This window comes from Orbicella faveolata, unplaced genomic scaffold (assembly GCF_042242905.1).
Source record: "Orbicella faveolata isolate gen_17 unplaced genomic scaffold, um_ofav_v1 contig_36, whole genome shotgun sequence".
Taxonomy (NCBI): domain Eukaryota; kingdom Metazoa; phylum Cnidaria; class Anthozoa; order Scleractinia; family Merulinidae; genus Orbicella; species Orbicella faveolata.
The window spans coordinates 9,674,993-9,686,183 of NW_028301565.1; the positions used below are offsets into that span (position 1 = coordinate 9,674,993).

At 41.6% G+C, this 11,191-nt stretch overlaps 1 pseudogene; it reads right to left on the reverse strand.

The window, feature by feature from the left end:
- Positions 1–691: 691 nt before the first annotated feature.
- On the reverse strand, positions 692–1,559 carry LOC149102226 (uncharacterized; annotated as a pseudogene).
- Positions 1,560–11,191: the final 9,632 nt, after the last annotated feature.

The window sequence follows — 11,191 nt, forward strand, 5'->3', positions numbered from 1 at the left end:
AAACCACGACGGCAACGGCAACGAGAACGTTACCAAACAAAAGGTTTAATGACCAGAACAATGGCTGTGCAAGTGCGTTATAAATCTTTGTACATTTCTTTGCCGTCCTCTTCAAAATAACAACGTGAGATGACTAGGTTCTGCGTATTTTGGAGAACGCGAACGGCAGCGGCTAATGTTTTGTATTTTAATTTGGAATTCAACACTGGCATTACATATTTAGCTTGAGTAAGTTCTGGGACAGATAGGTGCGTCGAACAAATCTATACTGCTGCGAAATTCGAAGGTAAAATATAAAACTAATTTATACTGGACGTCGTCTCTGGCGTCGCCGTCGTCATTACTGAAGGCCCGTATTGTTGCAGTCACGAAGGGGGCACATATCAGTGCATTTAAGGCCATTTATAAGGCAGGTCGGCACGTGAACAGCTTGCATGATCTTGCACAAAAACAGGAGAGAAACTCAAGAAGAACTGCAGGGGAGGGTTTGCCATTCACCCATTTGATGGATAAGTTGCAATACTCTTCGACCCATCCTTAACCAACTAGTGAAGGGACTTGAAGGCAGCTCTGTAAACTTCTCCGAATAGCTGCTTGCAATTGGTAGTTTGCTCTCAAGGAGTACATCCTTAAACAACAAAAACAATCTGCACAGGGAGGTAGCTGGCTCAAGTCAACTTTGCCCTGTTTCGCATAGAATATCCTACAACAAAGTCCAATGGCGTTACAGACTCCATAACCGTGCGATAATTAAAAAAAAGCCTTAGACATAATAACTACCGCTCTGTGTGCGCTGCATGAAGAAACACTCTGGTACCTGCTTCCTCGTGCGTCGACCTTAGCTATTCTCTTGCTGTTACTCCGATTGAGGAGAGTTCATAGCAGTAGTCCTCGGTCGTCACGAAGATTGTCTTTCCAGCAAACCTCTCTCTGTGCCTCTCATTTTGCCACTTTTCTGAAATAAATTTGCTCAGGAGCGATTTATTCTTGGAATTGGACAAGAATGTCAGCCATTGATGTATCTTGTAGTTTGCCTTGAAGTTTTTGACCTTATGACCGCTTTCTGAGCCTCTCTTCTCTCTCTTGTGGTTTTAGATCGAATTATTTCTGTAAACGTCGAAGACCACGTCAATACGCTGGCTGTCTGTTCATTCATGCAAAGCCATGGACATCATACTGTCAGCCAATTCAGCAAATGTTTTCTGGTCGCCTCTTATCTTCTGGACCATTACCATTCCGTCAAAAATTCGCCCGCACGGCTGAGGAATCATATCTACTTCTGTCATATTCTTCTGGCTGGCTCCTTGGCAAGTAATGATTTACTGGTTCTCTTCAGCAATCGCGGCATCAGCCGAGTCAAGGGCCCGAGGGCAAGGTCCGAGATGGTGGTTCAGTACATCATTCAGCTTTAACGTTCTGTTCTCAGCAGTAATCAGATGATCATTTGAGCAAACTGCGCACGATCCGCTTTAATGATTAATTCCTTGCTTGACCCTATTTGTCCTTTCATCTTGTTTAAACTTAGTTTGAAGTTCGTAATTTTGTCGCAGAATTTCACCTTACGTAGGTCAGACTCAAGCCTGTCATGGCAAAATGTCTTATAAACCGTGTCTCCGAAAGCCTCTGCCGGAAGCATGCAGATCATTCTCTATCTCAGGAGTTGCGAGGTTGCCGGTAGATAGACAACTAGCTCTTGCCTTTCTCCCTTAAGGGATTGATCCAGCTTCCTTCGAGCATCGACATCATCAATGTCTTCTTCCTGTCGTGCGATCACCAGCGTTATATGGAGGTACAAGCGAGATTACTAGAGGATCAATGTTTCCGTTTCCTTGTCCTAGCTTGCTCAGTTCCAGGGGGCGGAAGGAGGTTCCAGGACCAAAGTGCCTGGCTTAGACAGCAATAAAATTTACTCGATGAGATTTTCCTGCGCCATAAAGCGTCTCTTCTATTCTATCAATATTATCCCACGCAAGCGTTGCCTGAATATTTTTCGGCAAAGGAACATCATTATCAGGCGTCAAGGCCATTTTTTGTAGGCAAAGTGCTGTGTTTATTTCCTCAATTTGCGTATAGGCAATCCCATGCCCACATCGGCTTAGCATCTGTATAAGTTCAACATTGCCGTTTGCAAAGTTTTTACTGCGTATGGTAATAGAATTTGCTTGGAAGGTTTTCCTCCAGTTATCCCGTATATGATGTCTCGCCCAAAAGAGTTGCCAACAAGGCACCGGTAGCGATGAGGATATTCCGTTGGGATTTCTGAGTTGCTAGTTAGAAGTAGTATGTAGAAAGGCATCTAGTTCTGCTGGGAGATTGATTGCATTCTCACATAGTTCAGAAGATTTCGGTGGCAATGCCATTTCAGTATTATTTGAAAGAACTACATTACAGATGTACAGTCCAACTTGCTATTTTCCCTGACTTTACATGGAGTCACCCCTGTTGTCGAATTGCTGAGATGAAGTTACTATCTCTCTGGCCAGTTGAGCATTTGAAAAATTTGGAAAGAACAAAAACTTTATTATTGTTGGGGAGATCTTGAAATTGTAACAAGTCGCCGAAATCGTTTTCTAACTTTCTTCAAAAGTGTCTTTTTGGTTGATTCGGATATTTCAGTAGCGCCCATTGATCGCATGGAGATTACTGCTTCTCTCACAGATCAATCATCTAACTAAGCTTGGGATTTAATAAATCTGATCAAATAAACTCAAACACTTTGTCATAAGCTTGAAACTCTATATCAAAAAAATTGGTTCTCATCTGAGTCCGATTCACTGCTTTCCAAGTCAGTGTACTTGCTCGCTCTGGTCAGGTACAATCTCAAAAGCACCGACCATGATAACACGCTTCAGCTGCTTCCAAATCACGACAGGCAAGACCAATAAGGACCAATAAGCCTGCTATCACCCGCAAAAATAGCAACTTTTCTAAAGCATCTAAATACAAGTCAATCTACTGAGTCAAAGGGATCGCGTGTTCTTGTACATGCAGTCTTTTTTTCGCAAAAAGTGTATATTTTCGAGCAAGTTCTGCTCGTGCTTGGCTCTTGCCGACGAGATCTTTGCCCCTCGCTTTCCAAATTAGACTTCGAAATCTGTTTCGCGGCCGTTGTTTGAAAAATGCTCTCCAACTAATCCCGCTTCATGCTAAAAAGACTACGGCATTTCCTGTGATATATGACTTGGGGAATTTATCCTTCCTTGGTATTCTCTGTCAAATGAATAAAGCATGGCCCATGCCTCTTAATTGTAGCCGCGTTCACTAAATATTTCAGAGTCGATTCTTTTTTTAAAATAGAAATAATTAGCAGACTCTCATCATATGAGCAGTGAATAATACAAGTTTTAAAAGCAGGTCTTTAGTTTGGTCTAGGAATAAAACAACAATTGAAACTGTACATATCAGTCAAGTTTCCTTGAGTCGAACAGAGACTCTTGAATGTTTGTAAGTATTTTGTTCAGTGAGCCTAAAAATACTAAGTGTTCCCTTTTTCTCTATACTTGATAAAAAGCGTTCAAGCTGCGAAAATTTGGCAAGAACTTTGAAGTATTTATTATGCAGCGAGACCGTCATCTTAGACGTTACCCATGATGCTTTTTAGAGTTTGAGCTGCATGGTTTCATTTAAGTTTTTCTTTTGCAAATCAACTTATAAATTTTAGTTTTTAACCAAAAATGTTAAGAAAAGCTGTTTACTATAGAATGTAGTAATTTATTAATATTATAAATAAAGAACGCATTTAAAATAACTGTTTTAATGTGAGCCTCGTTTCCATGTCACTGCAATATTTTTGAAAAAAAGAAGTACGCAAAAAATACTGAAAGCTACTCTTTCACGATTGCTATCAAGTAAATTTGAAAAGTCCTTCATACAACCTTTCATCAGATATCACTCACATTTTCTCCCCCCGAGTGGTACCGAGAACCTGTCCTGGCCCATGGACTAGTATGAAAGGATGCCTTTACAGCGCTTTAAAAGGGCATTACGGACATAGTAAAGTACAGCTTTACGCGACGTGTCCATAAAGCCGTATGAAAGGATGCCTTTACAGTGCTTTAAAAAAACTTTACTGACATAGTAAAGTATAGCTTCACGCAACTTTACGATGCGATAAAGTTCCGTAAATGTATCCCCTTATGCGTCTTTACAGAAGCCCGTAAAGACGCTTAAAGTTCAACTTTACGATTGCGTAAAGATCCGTAAAGTTCCATAAATACGAGCTTTACGGCAGCTTTACGGAACAGTAACGTTGCTATTTCGTGCTGTGTGATGGAAACGACATCAGTATATGACGCTTTTTTTGGTACCGTTTTCGAAACCTCCACTTTCACCTATCTACAGTAGAAACGGAGCGTTTTCAAAAGGCTCCGTTTTCATCAGCATTTTCGGTATTTTTAGTGTGAATAATAGGCGAAAACGCATCAAAAAGTAGGCTTCAGTTTTCACACGAAAACAGATTAGTGTGGTCATGGCCTAAGCCTCGTACTTGACTTAATTTGCATTATCCTCCAACTCCACTCGTTAGATACCCCGCGGTATTTGTACCTAACGAAATTAGTCGGGTTAGCTGAAGCTCCTCTTAGTTTTCGTAAGAGTACGCTAGCCAATACTCAGTTCACTTTGTTTTCGGTAAAGAAAAACGTTTGATGGTAAATCTCATATTATGTCTTTCTTAATTTAGTGTAGTACCGTTGTGAATTTTCATTAGTGATTTGTATGTTGTTCCTGTTTTATTTGCGTGTCAAAATAATGCAAGACTCGCAAACATGTACAGCGATACTATAGACAGAAATGTCCAACAAAATGCTTTCGATTTTGATACTGATAATTGGTCTTTGGGCCTATTTCCAAGTTGGGAAACTGGGAATGACCATGACAAGATGATGGAATCAAAGGTTCTACTCCATTTATAATAGTCCGGCGGCATAGCTGCTCAATTGTGCGATTTTTGATACAAGCACCAAACTTTGTAGGATTATGAGCATTCCAATGCTGATCAATTCTAATTCCAGCTAGCTGGCGATAATTAGGTTTTTCACTCATTATACTCCCCCGCGAGGTTCTTGTTGTTTGTTCTTTTTAAAATTTATGCACGCTTTTACCTTACGTTTTTATATTATTAATGTATGTAGGATTAGAATTGTTATTTTTTTCTCCCTGCATGTGTGCAAGTACAGAGAATTTCCTCCTAGAAATACTAAATAAATGGAGGCCTAAAGGTGGCTCAAAACAGTTTTCAGCACTTTCCGAGACCTAGATTTTGATGGGTCATTATAACCACTCTTTATCACTTGATGCTACAATCGTGGTTTCAAAAAGCTGCCCAATTATTGGTGAACACATTGTTATCATGTTTTGAAAATTTAAGGAGGCTCTGAACCCTATGTTCAGAATTTTTTCGTACTTTACCAAATGTTTCATCTTATCCTGTTAATCAAAATTTGATAAAATAAGAAAAAAATCACGGTGCCGTTTTTGAATTATAAGCCCTTAATACTATAATTAAGGGTGATTTTAGCAGGTCATATTGTTACTTTGGTAACCTATTGTGTCACGATAATGATAACAACGTGTTCACCAATGACTGGGCTGGTTTGGCTATGATTTTGTAGCATCAACTGATAACACGTCGTCGACAACCGCCACACGTTTTCACAGTACCCCTTAGTGAAGCGCGCCACATACTAAGATAGATACGCATATAAACAAGCAACCATTCCAATTCCTGTACTTCCTGACTGCACATCTCGGTAGAGAAGGGCAGATGCAGTCACGGTGGATTACTCTACCAGCAGCAGCTGCCAGCTGTAAAGAGCTGGGCCATTTTCGTTACACAAAGAGCTATGGCAAAAGATGGTACGAGTTACTACCCTGCTTTGTGTGTGTGATGGCCAATACATTCGCGACTAAGTTTATTGTGATACGGCAAGCCGTAGAAATTCGTTCGATTTTCAACAAACGTAAGATTTTATTTTTTCGTTTCCATGGCAACGTGTATTTAAGGATATATGCCAAGAAATAACGAACTTGGTAAAACAAGTTTGAACCACTGACATGAAAGAATCTGCTGATAAACTAGGATAAACAGAGGAAGTTCATGCAAACTTTAATAAATTGTGGTTTCCATGGAAACCAGCGAACGTCCATATTGGCACTATATACCTGAAAACGCTCGTATTGGTGACTGCTATTTGTGTGTCAAATTTAATGCTTCTATCAAAAAGTGCACAATTTACCTGAAATTTCGAGTTATACCTCCGAACTATAATGAATGAATGAATGAATGCATGCATGCATGATGAATGCATTGTATATTAAACGCGAGACGTTTTAATGCTAGCCTGGACAACCTTTAGCCTGGAGGTAACGCTTCTGACACCCATCTTTAAAGAAATAGACCAATAAAACAGTTTCTCTAATGTAATTTGACCGTCTTAGACTCAGTACACCTCTAATTCAAAACATATCTTGAACTTCTCAACTTCCTGATCTAAATTTTATTGCAATCCAACACGAGCGACAAAAAGTGTTGTTTCCAGTTGGAACACTCCCATACTATTGGAATGCCCACAGGTAAGACGACTCGACTAGTTTCTTTTTTATTATAACCGTACAGCTACGGCAATTAAGGGAGATCACAAATTCCGCCGATAACTCAGTCCATCTGATAACTCACTTTTCCTCCAGGCTCTTGTGAATGAACTACGCTATGGCTAAGTCTTGGGGTATTTCAACCCTGCCCTCGATCGAGGAGATTCTTGCCTATTGAATCAATGAGAACACTTTCGCCAGCTTTCGCCTCTATACTGCCGGGATTCCCGGAACAGGTCTAGTCGCAAATAAAAAAAGAAAATAGAATAAATCACTTCGTGGTCATGGATTTAGCACTGCTATGCAAACTGGGTCCTATAAATGGAAAAAGGAAAAAAAAGCAAATGTTGTAAGAATCCTAACTGGTTGGCGGCTAACCAGTTGGCTATTCACAAGGTGTGGAAAAGTCGAATTCGGGACCACCAAACACAAATCAATCTAGTGGCAGGTAGTGTCACAATATTGCCTTCTATGTTCTTTATTTAACAACGCAACGGGTACTACACGACAACATGAGCGGACAATATGGACCATATCAGAGGTTCTACTTCAAGCTCCCGAGGCCCGATGGGAGCACGTGGGATGACGTAATATAACATCTCCCTTCCTTTAAATTTAACAACAACAACAACGAAATGGAACATATTCTGTCCCTAGAACATTACAATACTGATCAAAAGGGACATTCCTCAATGCGCTTATTCTAATAATCCTATTCCTGTGTGTCCTTATTCTTATAAGTCTAGCTTTTGTGTGGGTGTCACAGTTCTCCCAGATCTGGTCACATATCCCCCAGCCGTGCCTGAGGTCCTTCCCGGAGCGTTGTTCGGTGGGGCTGCTGTATCGTCAGATCCCGGTCTAGCTGCTATACTGTCCTTCTGTGATGTCTGCGTGAGGCCAATTGGGGCGGAGCTAGTTGCCGCTGACCTTGGTACACTGGGGTTTCCATCCGTTGGCGTTGTGGGTCACTTGCTGCAGTTGTATCTGGTCTCAGTTGGGACCGTGTTCTTCGATAGGTGACACCTGTACTGCTGGATCTGATGATATAAGACCTTGGCTGTTTGGCTGGCTTGATAACAACACCGGGCTCCCAGGTCTTTGCTTGGTGATCGTACATGCGGATAGGTTGGTCAGTTTCAAGTGGCTTTTTGGATGGTCCAGAATTCAGAATTCTGGTTGTAATAATGAGCTTGTTTCTCTTGACGGGTCATAAACTTGGTTTTCACGGCCTCATGGTCAGTACTGTTGAGAAGGACCCTTTGGCAGAAAGGTAATCTGGTTTTAAATTTTCTGGTGGTGGGCAGTTCGGTCGGGGACTTCAGCTGGTGATCCAAAGGAGTGGCTTGGTAGGACAGAAGAGCAAGGTACGGGTCTTCTTTGTTTTCATCACACTTTTGGAGGATGTTCTTTACAGTCTGGACCATTCGCTCAGCAAACCCGTTTTATTGGGGGTACATTGGGGAGCTGGTAACGTGCTACTCTCCATAGACGTTCATAAAGTGCAATGTAGGATCCTCCCCTGTCTCGTCACGGATCTGTTGTAGCTTTGTTGGAGATGCAGGGAGATTCTGTGTGATGTGGTGGACGCATATTTCTGGAAGTTGACCGTTGTTAGGGGGAGGTTATGGGCTGACTCTTGAGAGAGTGTCGGCTATCGGCACATCGGGACCTTTCACGTAGTTGACAATGACATCATATTTTAATGCTCTCATTAGGAACCTCTGTAACTAGGTGGGCAACTGGACAATCTCTTCTTAAAAGTCGACTCGAGAGGTTTATGATCAGTGTTTACTGCGCAGTGCTTTCCAAAAATGTAATAGTTAAACCTCTCTAGGTCCCATACTACACCTAATGTTTCTCTCTCGATGTTGCTGTATTTTCTTTCTGTATCTGTTAGTGCTTTGGAGGCATAGCATACAGGTTGTCCTTGTCGCAAAAGGACAGCAACTAGTCCCTTCTGGGAAGCGTCAGTTTCAATGACAGACTCGACGCTAGGATCAAAGTATCTGAGAACTCCCATTGATGTAATTTCTTGTTTGCCCTGGTTGAATGAGTGATCATGTTCATGTCCTCATATATAGGCTATGTCCTTCTTGGTGAGTTTACGCAAGGGTGCTGTGTGGCTAGCCAATCGCACTGAGTATCTTGTGAGGTAGTTTACAAGGCCTAAGAAGCTTTGAAGGTCTTTGCGGTTCTCAGGTGGGGTTATCTTCTGGATTGCAGATATCTTACTGTCATCCGGTTTAATGCAATGCCAGGTCCACTTGTGTCCAAAGAAGCTAACTTCCTGACATTGAAATTGCACTTTGTCTTTGTTTAATTTGATTTCTCTCTCCCTGGATCTGATCATGAGATTTACCATATTTGCATCGTGCTCTTCCTCTGTAGCTCCGTATACGAATGTGTCATCAGCAATGCCGGTGACTCCTTTCAGGCCCTCTAGTGCTGAGTCTAAGTGTTTCTGGGACACATCTTGCGATACAACAAGGCCAAAGAGGAGCCGAGTGAAACGATATCTCCCGAACGGGGTGTTGAATGTAGTCAGGTAGGAGCTGGCTTCATCTAATGGTATATGCCAGTACGTAGCCTTTCTTTGCATCAACTACACTAAAACATTTAGCACCACTAAGCTGCGTGACTACTTCATTAATTGTTTTAGTGTGGTAATGTTCAGGCTTTATTGCCTTGTTTAAGTCACGTGGGTCGAGGCAGACTCTGATTTTGGTGACTTCCCCTTTGTCATTAGATGTTTCAGAGAGGAGAATACTGTTAACCCAGTCTGTGGGTTCGCTTACTGGCACGAGCACACCAAGTTCTACCATGGCATCAACTTCCTTTCGAAATCAACTTCCTTTCGGTACGTGGTGTGTGAATGACAGGTTCTGCATTGGGGTCCAGGGTGATGTGATAAGACTTCACGTCAAAGGTTCCCAGGCCCTCAAAGCAGTCTTCGAGCTTGTTGAAGAAGTTTACCTTGTTCCAGGGGTCCAGTCTATTTTTGGTACTTCGAAACCAACCAAGTCACTCATTTTGGCTGAATCGCACGATAAGACCTTGTAGTCAACACTGTAAAATCGCACGTACCGGTTTCCTTGGTTGTCCTAGTACTGAAACTCCTCCGTCGGCGTAAATCTATCCCGCCTCTGACATCCATGTCACAACATTGCCTTCTATGTTTTTTATTTAACAACGGAACGGGTACTACACGACAACACGAGCGGACAATATGGCGCATACCAGAGGTTTTATTTCAAGCTCCCGAGGCCCGATGGGAGCACGTGGCATGAAGTAATATGACAGGTAGGAGGATTTGAACCCGGGACCTCCAGATTACAAATCTACGCCGTCTCCGACCCTTCCAGTGTTCAAACTGCACTTGGTCCCTGAAATTTGATTGTTTTCAAATTTTGCATGTCCAGGCGTATGGTCTGCTGGGAAGAAACAGCAGTCCTCTCCAGTACTCTTTCTCGCCGTTTTCTTGCTCTGCCAGCCCAACACCCAGTACAGGCTATCGGTCAACCGGCCGTCGATAAAACCTGGACGATGATACATTTCGGGACACGCCGAAACAATAAAAAAATTATGAAAATTAAACTATATATATATGCGACTGGATTTACGAAATGAGGGGTTTGGAAAAGGAGTTTTTTTATTCGCACTAAGTGAGCTACACATTTGGATTTTATGACTCTTAAAGGCCTACAAATCACTCTATAAAGTGACTAAAAAAATGGAGAAGAACGCAAGAACGAAAAGCAGATAGTGGAGGAAAATACAAAGACTGACATTCCTTTGAATTTTTATATCGTGTATTTTAGAGTCTCCCGAGAAAACAATCGCCTACACCAGGGTGAAATTTCTTTTAGAGCCTTTTCATTAATCGAGATACATACATGTATACATAATGAAAGAACTATAAATGCATGCAGAATTAACTGTTCAAAAAAGCTAGCTAACCACCAGGAAAGTTGTGTGGAACTAAATGCAAGCAAACTGGAGTTCTTTATAGGGTGATATGCATACAGGCAAAATTCAGTTTAATGGATAATAATCTACTTTGGTTAAACTTGATTCTAATTTTCTCCCGGGTATTCTTTTGTGTTCCGGCATGTTCGTGGATGTTCCGAATGGTCCGTGTTCCTGTGTTTATCGACGTCCTCACCAGGCTTACTTTTCATTGAACAATCACTGATCATATCAGATTCATTGTAAGTGAAAGAAGTTCTGCTTACAAGACTCATGCACAATACTGAAGTGAAGTAATCGAGCCCAATCGAACTTCAATCGGTTCGATTGGTTTCGATCATGGTTGGTCAAGAGAACGCAGACGAACTCGCCAAAACAACAAGCCAAGGCCTTAATCAGTGGAACACAATTAATCGAACTCTTGAAGTTCGATTGGGTTCGATGGTTCGAGGGCCAAAAGTTTGACATTTTTATTCAAAGCCGGCACCCCGTTACAAGGAAAAGTTCCTAAATTGAACTTGAAATCAGATATTATACAAATAGAAGGGCCGCAGACATTAATCTTTTGCCAAATCTCCAATCATGACACAGCCCGATTTCCATTACTCCGGGTAAATTTGGGAAAGAATAGCTG